This window comes from Marmota monax, unplaced genomic scaffold (genome assembly GCF_021218885.2).
Source record: "Marmota monax isolate L192 unplaced genomic scaffold, Marmota_monax_Labrador192_F-V1.1 WCK01_AAM20220418_F8-fsc00005, whole genome shotgun sequence".
In the NCBI taxonomy this organism is placed as follows: Eukaryota; Metazoa; Chordata; class Mammalia; order Rodentia; family Sciuridae; genus Marmota; species Marmota monax.
Window position 1 is genome coordinate 8,480,743 of NW_026692254.1, and position 14,498 is coordinate 8,495,240.

Sequence of the window (14,498 nt, forward strand, 5' to 3'; positions counted from 1 at the left end):
CCTTTCAAAAGAATCTAAGCAAACCAGCTTTGTCTGAACTCAGATGAGAACTATGCTATAAATTGTATCTGCTGTAAAAACTGGAGAGAAACATCAGAATTAGGACCTGGATTTTCACATCAAGACTTTCTTCTCTGAAGGACTACATGAAATATTTAGCTGAAGATATAGCCCAACAGCCTGGTGAGAATCATGTGTAAATTCATAATTTACTCAGCAAAAGAAGCAGTCATTTGCTTCAAACTTAGAAATTAAAAAGTGTGGGGTTGGGGGTTAAATATCATAAAGATATAGGAAAAATCGGGTAGAAGATTGAGAGACAGGGAGGAGGGACAAGAAAGGGGAAGAAATAAGGAATGAACATGACAAAATTATGCTATGTGGCATGTGTAAATAGATCCCAGTGAGTTCTACTGCTATGTATAGCAATAAAGAACCCATCAAAAATAAATAAAAAGCCAGGTGTGGTGGCACACGCCTACAATCCCAGCAGCTCGTGAGGCTGAGGAAGGAGGATGGCAAGTTCAAAATCAGCCTCAGCAATTTAGCAAGGCCCTAAGCAACTTAACAAGATCCTATCTCAAAACCAAAAATTTTAAAAAGGCTGGGCATGTGTCTCAGTGGTTACGTATTCCTGAGTTCAATCCCTGGTACCAAGTAAATAAATACGTGAAAGGAAAGTCAACAGAGTAGAAGAAAGAGAATAGGAGGAAGTAGGCTGGGGAGAAAGCTGGGGTTTGGGGACTGAAATGGAATAAATTCCTTACAAGTATGATTTTGTCAAAAATAACCCAACTATTATGAATAACTATAATATATAAATAAAAGAAAAAGAAAGACATTTCACACCACACACACACACACACACACACACACACACACACACACACACTTGGTTGGTCATTCTCTATCACAAGAAACCTCTAGAAAATTAAAATCCCACCAGTGGAGGAAAGAAGGAATTCCTGGTGCAGAAACTGATGATAGTATTGCTTTACACTTAAGTTTGTTAAAATCAAGCTGAAAAATAGACTAGCAGGGAATGCTGCATGCTTATAAACTAAGAAATGTCACTTTGTCTAAACTCTGACGAAATCTAATTCACTAGAGATTTGCAGCTCACTAGGAGGTTTTTTTTTTCCCTTGGAAAAGTTGCAAAACATCCAATGTCCTGTTGTTTCAGAAATGGTTTTCCAGGCACTAATAGGGAATGAGTTTACTATTCTGACTTGAGGCTCACAGATATTGAAAACTTTACAGAAGCCTACAAGAGACTCACACACTCCCGAGTCTTCACGTGGGTGAAATTTTATGTTTGAGTTTGCAACCTGTTAAGCTGAGGGAGATGGCCCACCTGTTTGCAAGGACCACTGATAAAATTTATTAGAACAATAACAAAATGCTTAAATATAATCACCATATAAACATTACTATCGACAAATAGCTCAAGTCTACAAATATGTAGGAATAAGTTTCATTTTCTTCCAGATCTCCCAGATATATTTCCTGAAAAGGCATTTTTAAAAAAACATCAAACAACACATCTGCATGTCCAATAAGAGTGGATTCATGAACAGCCAGGCTGCTGCCCTGATGTGCTGTGGGACTGTCTTGTCATTTCACTATTGGATTTCTGACAAATATCCATAGTCATGTGGAGGGTGTTCCTCTCTGTCTTCTAAGATATATCATAAGAAATAGATTTTGAATTTATTTTATGATTTTTCAGAATTATTTTCTAAATGTACTGTTTTTTCTCTCAATGAGTTACAGCAATAGTTAAAAAACATGCTGGCCCTGAAACCAACCCTATTTGTAAAAGTATGATTCTTTTAATATAGTACTAGATTTAAAGTATGTTACTTATTATTTTGTATTTTGTTATCATTGTATTATTATTCATATGTATATTATTATTACTTTGTATTCATATATGAAATTGACTTCTTTATTAAAATTTTTTTAATAGCTTCTCAAGTTTCACTATCAGTTCATAGCTTCATAAAATACATAGTTCTGGAGCAGTTTGTTATGTACAGGAATTATTTATCCCTCAAAAATGAAGCAAAACTCTTCTATAAACCATCTATACATAGAACTTTTTGAAAAGATAGATTTTGACAAACTTTTCAGTCTCTGCTATGATGTTTGTTCTATTCATTTTTTAAACTGTTCTTGGTGAATTTGGATAATTTGTGATATTCTAAGAAGCATCAAATTCATCTGGATGTTTTGGAAGAAATTTATACAGAGCACTCAGTTTAAGAAAACCTTTGTGTCTTTCCTTGTTTCTTGACTCCTCTGCAGGGTTGGACACTGTGGCATTTTGTGTTTTTCCTAAACATATGTATAAGAAATTGACTTATTTATTGGTTTTCTTTCTTGAAGCAGAACATGGTTTTATTTATTTATCCTACTTCTTGCTTATATGAGTATTTTTGTTTAAATTTAAATTAGTTAACGAATACTTTGGTGTTTATAAATTCTTTCCTCCAACTTCCTTTGCTTCAATTTGTTGTACATTTTCTACATTCTTGAGTAACTTTGAGTGACTATATTTTTAAACATCTTTCTCCATTGATGAAAACCTTTAAGGCTGGTTTTATGAGCTTTAATTTTCATTGTCTGTAACTTCCAAAGAAGCCAATTTAGTTGTTATTTCCAGTTTGCCTAAGGACTGTTTTTAAATTATTATTTTAAATCTCAGGTAATTAGATTGGTGATAGGGGGAAAGAATATTGTTTTAATTTCTAATTGCACCAGTCAGGGTTCTCTGGAGACCCAGAACCAAAAGACCTAAGAATAAAGAAAGCTGAAGTTGTAAGTTCCCGTCTGAGTCCAAAGACCTGAGGACCTGGAGAGCTAATGGTAGAAGACCCCAGCCTGAGGACGAGAGCAGACCAATATTCCAGCTTGAGCAGTCAGGCAAAGAGAAACAGAGGGCAGATTGTCCATTCTTCTGATTGGAGAGTGCTCACCCATCTTGGGTAGGGCCATGTGCTCTACTCAGTGGGCCAACTCAAATGCTGTGACCAAAAGACCTGATAAGAAGAGTTAGAGGAGGAAAAGTTTGTCTGGTGCTCAGTTTCAGAGGTCTCAGTCCACAAATGAATGACTCTGATGCTCTGGGCCTCAGGTGAGGCAGAACATCGTGCTGGAAAAGTGTGGAGGAGAAAAGCATCCCAGGACAGACAATCAGGAAGCAGAGAGAGACTCCATTCAACAAGGACAGAATGTAAACCCCAGGTGCACACCCCAGTGACCTCTAGCCACACCCTACCTGCCTACAGTTGCCACCCAGTGATTCCATTCAAATGGATGGATGCATTGATTAAATTAAGGCTCTCCTAACCCCATCATTTCGTACATGAGCTTTAGGGGGACGCCTCACATCTAAACATGACCCTTTCCCAAAAAACCCTCACAGACTCAGGATAATGTTTAAACACATATCTGGGCTTCTGTGACCCATTCAGGTTGACCCTTAAAATTAACCAGCACACTTTCTTTCTAATCACACTGTAATTAGAAAACACAGACTTCTACTTCGGTGGGATTTATTTGACTCTAAAACAATCAATTTTTGCTAAAATTACTTGAGTATTTGTAAAATGTGTATTCTCAGTAAAAATGTGTGTGATCAGTAAAAATGCTAAATAGAGTTATTAAGTGAAGTGTGCTTGTGCAATTCTTAAAATGCTTTGCATTTTTATTAATATTCAGTAAAATATTTACTTACAACTAAAAGGAATTTGTTAAACACTGTGCTTGAATCATGTTTTTATGGAATTCTTCTTATTTTTTATTGCTCATTGCTGCGGATGCTTCCCAGGCATTTATTTATACATGTGCATATTCATACACATTCCTGAGCATTGTATTTTCTCAGTAAGTTTACTTTTGACTTGAAATGACTCCTCATGAAATATCAATACTGGTGCTGCTACTTTGTTTTTGTAGTATTTTCTTTGTCCTTTTACTTCCTTTGTTCAATTTCTTATTAGTCAATTGTCTTTCATTATAATGCAATACCTGAAACTAGCATTTTATAAAGAAAAGAGTTTTATTTAGCTCACAATTTTGAAGGTTAAAAATACAAACTATGTGGTATCATCTCTGACTCTGTCACATCATACCAGATGACATCAATGAGGGAACATGTGCAAGAGGGAGTGAACACATGGTAAGATACAGAGTGATTTGGGGATCAGATTCATTTTATCATAGCCACTCTCTCTTGAGAATCAACTAGAGTACCACAAGAACTACCTTAACTCCTTCCAAGGGCAATGGCTTGAATGACCTCCTACCAGGCTCTATCTCTTAAAGATCCCACCATCCCCCAACAGGACTACATTGGTACCACGCTTCCAATAAATGAACCCTTGGGTGACATAACACATTCAGTCTAAACCATTAGCTGTTTAAAAAATTTTTTTCATTTAAAAAAATTAATGGGTACACCAGGCACAGTGGCAAACACCTGTAATGCCAGCAACTCAGGCATCTGAGGCAAGAGGATAGCAAGTTTGAGGCCAGTCACAGCAACTTAGAAAAACCCTCAGCAACTTAGTGAGACCCCATCCCACAATTTAGAGAGGGTTTGGGAAATAGCTTAGTGGTAAATTGCCCAATCCCCATACCAAATATATATATATATATATATAATGTTTAAGAGTCAGGTCTCTGAATTCCAATTACCCAATTCCCTGACTGCACTGCATAACTGTTTCCAGTTACTCATCTGACAATCTCTCTGTCTTCTAGTTGAGATAGTGTATGTTAAAGTGTTTGAAAAAATGCATTCTGTGTAGTAAGAACCCAGTAAAATTTTACCTGTGACTTTTTCTATTACTATCATTATATTTTATATTACAAATAATGAAATATTTGTCTCATAAAGAGTGAAACAATTCACTTTGATTCTTAAATATAATTTGAGCATCTACACATTTTAATAGGGTGATTTAAAATACACACAAATTTATTTCCATTGTCAATATTTGAACTTCAATTTTCTTTTACATTTTATGCCCACTCTGGTTTCTTGCTATTTTGCTTTTTCCTTTCCTAGTTTTTAGATGCCATTTTTCATTCCACTCTTTTAATTTTATTAATTCATTTTATCAGGGCCCAGTGCATTTGTTGGGGGGGAAGTTCTCATTGGGCCATTTCTTTTTATGTTCAATAGACAACAGGTAACTGTGAAATCTTCATATCCATCATGGATGAGAGAGGATTATAAAGTAGGTGTTTTAGTCAGCTTTTTCACCATTGGAATGAAAGATCTTACAAAAACCACTTAGAGAGAAAAGGGTTATTTTGGCTCACAGTTTTAGAGGTTCAGTAAATGGTCAACTGACTCCCCATCTCTAGGCCCAAGGTGAGGCAGAACAACATCATGACCAAAGGGTATGGAGAAGGAAAGCTACTCAATTTATAACATCCAGGAACCCAATAAAAACTTAGAAAGACCCTCAGCAACTTAGTGAGACCCCATCCCACAATTTAGAGAGGGTCTGGGAAATAGCTTAGTGGTAAATTGCCCAATTTACCATTTAGAGAAAGAGCTCTCTGTTCACGAGGGACAAAATATAAACCCCAAAGTTCACATCCCCCCCACCCCAGGGAGCTACTTCTACCAACCACCATGTACCTGCCTACAGTTCTGCCAAGATAACTAATATCAGTGGATTAATCTGCAGATTAGGTTATGCCTCTCATAATCTAATCATTTCCCCTCTGAACGTTCTTGAATTGTCTCACTCACGAGCTTTTGGGGGACACCTCATATCTAAACTACAATAGCAGGTATAAGATACAGCTTTTGTTCTCAGGTCCCTTAAAATATAGTTGAGAGGTTATGGCGCCGGGGGGGGGGGGGGATGCAGCAATCTCATGGACTGGGATTCCACTTAGTGCTCTGGAATTTGGAAGAAAGATGAGGCAGTAGTGCTACCATGGAGGTTTGTTCATTGTGATAGTGCTTCATAGAATGACCATGGAATCTGTTTTTTCTGCACTGTGGAGGGTTTGTTTTCATCCTGGACTCTAAATCAACAAGGGATACCCTCTGCCAAAACAAAGGGAAGGCTCAGCTTACACCTGGTGCCCTCCATCCTGCCATCCTTGTCTTGTTCTTTATCTTAAAGGAACAGTCTTCAGTCACACTGTGGAGCACTATTTTAGCAGTTGACTTTTCATATATAACCTTTATTATGATAAGGTAGTTTTCTTCTATTCCTAGTGTGTTGAGTGATTTTTTTTAAGTAATGAAAAGATGTTGAATTTAAATGCTTTTTCTACATCAATGGAGATGATTTTGCAGGGTTTTGTTTCTTTATTCTGCTAGTATGGTGTTATTACATTGTTTGATTTTCATATGTTGAGCCATTGATGAAAATAGGAATAAATCCCATTGGTCCTGGGTTACAGTCCTTTCAATGTGTTGTTGGATTGGGTTCACTGGTATTTTGCTGAGGATTTTTTCATCAATATTCATGAAGGGTTTTTTTCTGTAGTTTTCTTCTACTGTCTCCATCTGGCTTTGATGTCAGAGTGCTGCCCTCAACAAATTAGTTTGGAAGTGCTCTCTTCTTTTTAATTTTTTTGGAAGAGATGAAGGAATATTGGTGCTAACTCTTCTTTAAATATTTGGGTTTTGAGGAGAATTCACCAGAGAAGCCATCTGGTCATGGACATTTTTTTTTTTTCTGGGAGGCTTTGATTACTGATTGTCCTCTTACTATTCATAGTCTGTTCAGATTTTCTTCTTCTTCATAATCTAGTCATGGAAGCTTGAATTTCTAAAAATTTATCTGTTTTAACTATGTTATCTAGTTTGGGGACATAAAATTGTTTGTCATGTTCTCTTACATTTTTTTAAATTTCTGAAAAATCAGTTGCAATGTTCCATATTTCATTTTTATTTTAGCTATTTGATTCTTCTTTTGTTTTCCTTAACTAACATACTCAAAGTTATGTCCATTTTATTGATATTTTCAAAGCATCAGTTCTGGTTTAGTTGATTTTCTTATCCATCTTGTTTTTCTCTGTTACAATCTTTCATTATTTTCTTATTTTACTAGATTTGGGTTTAGTTTTTCTCTTCCTCTTCTAGCTTTCTAAGGTGAATCAACAATATTGTTGAATGATTACCACTTATTTGTGGATTTTCCTATCCTTTTTCTATTAATTTCTAGTTTCCTTCTAATGTGATCAGAAAAGATACTTTGCATTATTTTAGTCTTTCTCAATTTATTAAGATTGCTTCAAGACCTAATGTATGCTTTTCCTGGGCAATTTTCCAGATATATTTGAGGAAAAAGTGAATTCTGATGTTTTCCAGTGGAGCATTCTATATACAGTATTCCTCACCATCCACAATTTCACTTCCTGCAATTTCAGTTGCCCACCTTCAACTCTGGTCTGAAAATGTTACTGTACAATAACATATTTGGAAAAGATATTTTGAGAAATATTTACATAGCTTTTATTATAGTATATTGTTAAAATTATTCTGTCTGTGGTGTCAGGCATCCAGTAGAGGTCTTGGAACATATCCACTAGGGGTAGGGGTAGGACCACTCTATGTCTATTAGGTCCAATTGTTCTATAAGTGCTTTGAGTCCTATAGTCCTTATTGATCTGCAGCCTGTATTTTTTTTTCATTATTGAAAGTGGCAATATTGAAGTATCATACTATTATTGAACTATGTTTCTATATTCAGCTCTGTCAATGTTTGCTTCATATATTTAGGAGTTCTGGTGTGTGTGTGTGTGTGTGTGTGTGTGTGTGTGAGAGAGAGAGAGAGAGAGAGAGAGGGAGAGAGAGAGAGAGAGAGAGAGAGAGAGAGAGAGAGAGAATGTGTGTGGGGTATATACACACTCTATTTAAAAATGAGAGGAATGTGTTTTGAGGACATTTCCACTATTTCTGAAGCTAAGGAGAGGTAAGACCCACCCCCCACCCCCCAAGGACAGGTCAAGAGAGTCCATGGAGCTCTGTTCTAGCTCCTCATGATGGAGCCACATGGGGCAGATACAGTAGAGTGAGCAAAATGTCCTCACATTTCCTACCCACATGAGCATGGCTTTTTCTTGGTTAGGTGATGCTTAGTTGCTATAGTTTCATAACTGTTTTCTAGAGTTCTCACAGGTATATATTTTTCTGTGCAGTGATATTTATTTAATGTTTTCCTGTGGGAACAAGGGTGTGGAGCTACCTAATCCATCATTTTGCCAATGTCACTCTGAGATAATTCTTTTAAACGTGTATAAAATCCACATTTCGAAAATTGCTAAATGAATCTCATCAAATTTTCTTAGCTCTATATAAAGTTCCAAGCAGAATAAACTCTTCTTTTGCTTATATTGCTGCAGACTTTTTCTGAGCTGATCAGAATCCTACTGCACTGCAGTAGTCAAGATTCTGATACCTAAAGTGAGTAAAACCAATTGAGACTCACGAGAATCTTGATTTTTATTGAAGCTGATTTGTAGAAGTTGTCTGCTCAAAGTCTACAGTCTGGTATCTGTATGTAATTGATAGAGACATTTCTTTGAAAATCTTGAGTGAATTTTACTGCTGTTGGGCTGAGCAGGGATCTCACCATACACACTGTCCTATTGGACTCCTGGGTACTTTAGAATTTCCAGTGCTTTCTCTTTCTTAGAAAACTTCTTGCTTTTAGTAATGCCTCAAAGGATATTGACAATGGACATGGCTCAGTGGGTCCATTTTATTATTTACATTTCTCTGACTTTGAGAAGGAAGTTCTTTTATAGGTTTTATAGATTTTATCTCTCCCTCTGCTCTCATATAGAACTTTTATAAGACGTCAAATGTATTAGGTCACCTAGAAAAAGTCCAGGCACACGTCAGTCATACTGTCTGAGAGAAACCAGTTTTACCTCTGTTCAGAACATACTTCGAGTCCATCTTCTGAAGCCTTTTGGGCCTTTGAAATGAGAATTTCACTGTAAGCATGTCTCGTTGGGAGTGTAGCTCAGTGGTAAAACACTTGCTTAGTATGCAAGAAGCCCTGAGTTCAATTCCCAGACACACACACACACACACACACACACAAGAATAAGCGAGTCTCTCTGTATATGTTTCCTGCCTTGCAAATACATAGGCTGGGAATTAGCACTCACCTGAGGATTCTCTTACTCTCTTTAAACGGTTCCCCTGGAAGTGAATCCCAAGACAAGGAGTCAAGACCAAGCAGTAATTTGGAGGCAACTTCAGGAAATACCAGTAGAGGAATAAGTGAGTGAATTGGGTAGGAGCAGGAAGCCCACAGAGGGAACATGATTGAGCAGTTTACAGCTGCAGCTCAGTCCATTGGAGCCATCTGGGAGAGCAGAGAGAGCACACCTTCCATGGGTCCTAATCAGGGTACCAGGTAATGATGGCGTTCATCTGCCAAATTTTCTCAGTCACTCACTTCTATAGTTTGGATCTTTAATGGCCCCAATGGCCCAGGTGTTACAGGGTCAGTTCCCAGCTTGGTGCTATTGTCCTTGTTGATGTTTGTTTATTTGTTACCAGGGATTCGACCCAGGGATGCTTAACCACTGATCCATATCCCCCTTTGCCCCCTGCACTTTTTAATATTTTGCTTAGAGGCAGGGTCTCACTAAGTTGCTTAAGACCCACGAAATTGCTGAGGCTGGAATTGAACTTGTGATCCTCCTGCCTCAGCCTCCTGAGCCTTTTGGATTACAGGTGCACCACCATGCCTGGCCTCAACTTGGTGCTACTGGAAGGTGATAAAACCTTTAGGTGTGGGGCCTAGTGTTCATGAGCCCTTGATGACAGTACTGGGACCCTGGCCCCTCATTTTCATCTCTCTCTCTCTCTTTTTTTAGTGAAATAAAGTAAGCAGCTTGTTTCACCATGTGCTCCCACCATGATGTGCGGCCTCTCCACAGACCCCAAAGCAATAGGGCCACTGAACATGGGCTAAAACCTCCAAAACTATAAGCAAAAGTAAACATTTTCTCTTTTTAAGTTGATCATCTCAGATACTTTCATTATAGTAACAGAAAGCTGACTAAAACACTGAGACTTCTCCTTTAGAATATTAATACCTCAGCTATCCTGCCCATGAGGGGAGTTGACTTAAGAAACTGGAAATGATCTACAGAATAGTTTCAAATACCAACACTTGGCATTCTCAGCACCTGGTTTGCACAATGTGGGATGATAAATCTGGGAGGATATGGGCTTGGGTACCAATCACTTCTGTGCTCTCTATATCTTCTTCTATCCATAGGAAAAGATGACAAGATTCCAATCTTCCTTGGCAAATCTCCACATACAAACTCTGAGAAGTCTTAGGAGAAAAGTAGATCATGATTTGGGCAATTCCAGTTGTTGACCTTTTCTGTTAGTCAAAGACACTGACAATAGGAAAAAAAAAAAAAAGCTTCACAGAGAAATATCAATTTTCAGCTGACCTCAAGGTGTGGCTCTGCATACAAATGAATTAATCCATTTTTGAAGTAATAAAATGTCTGATACCATTAGAATCCTTGTTGGTGAGATCTGAGCAAACTTTTTTAAAGTGTGTTCATATGAATGGAAAGCAATAATCAGAGAAGACAACTTGTTACATAGAAAATGCAATTTCCGAGATCAGACAAGATCAGGCGTATTCAGGGTAGTAGATTTCTTGGAAATTTGGGAATAGAACCACCATTTGACCTAGCTATCCCTCTCCTCAGTCTATACCCAAAGGGCTTAAAAACAGCATGCTACAGGGACACAGCCACATCAATGTTTATAGCAGCACAATTCATAATAGCTAAACTGTGGAACCAACCTAAATGCCCTTCAGTGGATGAATGGATAAAAAAAATGTGGCATATATACACAATGGAATATTACTCAGCAATAAAAGAGAATAAAATCATGGCATTTTCAGGTAAACGTATGGAGCTAGAGAAAATAATGCTAAGTGAAATTAGCCAATCCCCCCCAAAAAAATGCTGAATGTTTTCTCTGATATAGGGAGGCTGATTCATAGTGGGGTAGGGAGGGAGAGTATTGGAGGAATAGACAAACTCTAGATAGGGCAGAGGGGTGGGAGGGGAAGGGAAGGGGTATGGGGTTAGAAATGATGGTGGAATGTGATGGACATTAATATCCAAATTAATGTATGAAGATACTAATTGGTGTGAACATACTTTGTATACAACCAGAGATATGAAAATTGTGCTCTATATGTGTAATATGAATTGTAATGCATTCCACTGTCATATACAAATGAAAAATAAATTAAAAAAGAAAATGCAATTTAATTTTGTGCAAACTACTGCACACAAACACACACACACACATTTGAACCACCAATTAGCATTTGGGAAAACATTGCATTTGAAGGTATTTGTAAATATGAGCATTCCATTTCCTTTTCAGTTCTACCCATCATCAGAAATATTTGGATGCTCTGCACTTAGCTAAAAATATCTCTGCTTTTTGAATTATTTTAGGGAGGAAGGACAGGGTGAAGTTGACAAGATGGCAAGGGTTGCATGCATGTAATCATTTCTTTAAGTCCCATGGCAGCGTCCCAGTGTTATGTGATATTTTGTGGCAAAAATAAAGTGTCTAATTTGAAGCAGTGAGGTTGGAAAGATATTTAGTCAAGAAACTGTGGTAATCTACAGATACTATGAAAACATGCTATTTAAACAGGCATAACAGTTCAACCTATTTAGTTTGAACATTTGCTTTTGTGTAAGGAAGTATTTGCTCATTGTTCCTTGGGAGATTCTGCTATCACAGAGCCAAACCAAGTTTTAACTTCCATCCAACTGTTTACTTCAGAGCTGAAGTCCTCTCTCTCGAGGACTCACAATGAAAGACCACAGATCTTTGATTTTTAATTTTGAAATAAAGGAGAGTTATTCACATGTTGACCTGGAAAATGAGAACAAATGCACAACATTTAGAGTGGCAGGGTTGTGTGGGGTGCTCTGCCACTGCTGCCCTTCGCAGCCCTATGGCAGATATCACTAATTGATCTTGGCTCTTGTTCTCAACAAGCTTTGTTGTCAGCTCAGAATTCTCCTTATACAGTGATAGGGTCCTCTAAATAAGACATTATTGCTTCTTTCCCCTTACTAAAACAAAACACCTGAAGCTGGTTAATGTATAAAGAAAAGAGGCTTATTTAGCTTATAGTTTGGGAGGTTCAAGAGCATAGTGCCAGCACCAACATAGCTCTGGTTAGGACCTCATGGCACATTTATCACAATAGCAGATAGCAGGACAACATACAGGAAGGAGAGATCACATGGAAACACAGGAAGCCAGAGCAGCCAGGGAGGGCCCAGTCTTGTTCTTTTATAAAAACCCTTTCATGGGAACTAGCCAGGGTTCCACAAGAACAAAATCAATTCCTTTCTATGGAGTGTTCCCGATAACCTCCCACTAGATTCCACCCCTTAAAATTCTGACCACCTCTCATCACCACACCAAGGACCAAGTTCCTAACACAGGAGTCCTTGAGAGACACACTGTGACATTATCCTAACATAGCACAGAGTCGTTGAACTGCCATGTCTTTCCATGTCCTGGATCAACAAAGAGAAGCATACAATTATGAATTCTGTGTCCATTTCTGTGCTCCATAAACAAAAATATGCTCTGCTTGCACATGATGAACTCAGCTGATTGCCTTTAGTACTTAGGCACTGAGAAAGAGGTTCTACAAAACACAACTGTATCTACTCAGGAAACGTTTATTGAAACTGCCTAGTGCAAGAGATAAGTGATGCAAGCCCACAAGCTTTGCTCTCAACGATTGCTCCTAGGAGGGAGAAGTCAGCCATGGAAAGGAAACAGATTAGTCAATCAAGAAGGAACAGAGGATGCGGAAATCATGAGTGTGACCTGGGAGTCAGACTGTCTCAGCTCAACTCCTATGTCCTGTACTTGCTTTTTGGCCTGTAATATGGCTGAGTCTTTCAAATCTCGAGTTTATCCATCTATAATGTGTCAATAGTACCATCTACCACCTCTGTAGGATCATGAAGAGCAAATGAATTTAGCACACTTTCAATCACTCACTGCATACTCAAAGCACTTTTTCATGGAGAAAAATAAAACAGAATAAGTTTCCTATCTCTGTAGAACACATTGCTATAACTGTAATGCCTTCAACCAAAACACATTTGTGATATCATAGTTTTTGTGGATCAGAAATCCAGGCACAGCCTAGCAGTATCTTTTCCCTCAAAGTCTCTCACAGGCTTCAATCAAGCCCTCAGTCTGGTTGGGGTTTCATCTGAAGACTCGACTGGGGAAGGATCTGCCTCCAAATTAATGAGGTTGGAACAATTCCCTGGTTTGGGAGTTGGACTAAGAGCCCAGCTCCTCACTGGCTGTTGACCGGAGGCCACTCATCTTCTTGTCATATGGGACTCCAGCTTGCTTTATCAAAGCATGCAGCAGGGTTGTTCTTCTAACAGACAAGAAATCACAATCATTTATACTCTACTCACCCAAGAACTGTCCTATCATTGTTGCCATACCTTATGGGTTAGGACCATGTAGTGAGTTTCACCCCCAAAATTAGGAGGAAGTTACTCAAGGACATGAACACTACCAGGCAAAAATAATCAAGGCCATATTAGGGTCTGTCTGCCAGAAACATGTTTGAAATATACTTTAAATATAAATATGTTTTAAATTACATAATATAATAAGTGATAATATACAATTATTATTGTGTAATTATACAATCTCTGTTATATATAACGTAAAACCAACATAAAATAACTTAGACATGCTCAGATGAGGTAGAGGAGGTGAGAATAATTAGTAGAGGATATAACTTCCTAACATGAGACTGGAAATGTAAGACCATGAGCCAAAGGGGCTCTCAGGTACAGAAGCATCCTGCCCCAAGGCAGGCAGTGGTGACATTGTGGTTCCAGTGGCAGGCTGAAGTCATTGGCAAAGACATCAAAGTGCCTCTGCCTTCTACTCTGAAGACATCACCCCTGCTCTGTGCTCTTTTTATGGAGAAAAATAAAACAGAATAAGTTATTTACCTATGTAGAACAAATTGCCACAGCTGTAATGCCTTCAACCAACATACATTTGTGATATCACAGTTTATATGGAGCAGGCTGACTTGGAAAAGCTGCATCAACAGACCTTTGTCCCTTTTGCTCCAGCTGGGTCTGAACAATGGTGAACATTCCAGAAGATGAGATGGAAGGCAGGAGAGATCCATCATTTGTGACTTTTTCTTGAGCTGGTGGCATCCTCCTATCAAGAGGTGAGGCCCTCTCCCCATGGCTATGTCTCCAGATGCCATGATCATCACTCCCCTTGTAACTTCAGATCTTGGACTGATGACAACTTCCTTTGTTTCTAGATCCACCATCCAAGATAATTCCAGGGACCTATAATTTGATGAGGAGCAAAGAAAATTGACTTTCTGCCTGTATGTGGCCATCAGAGAATAGCCATGACCATT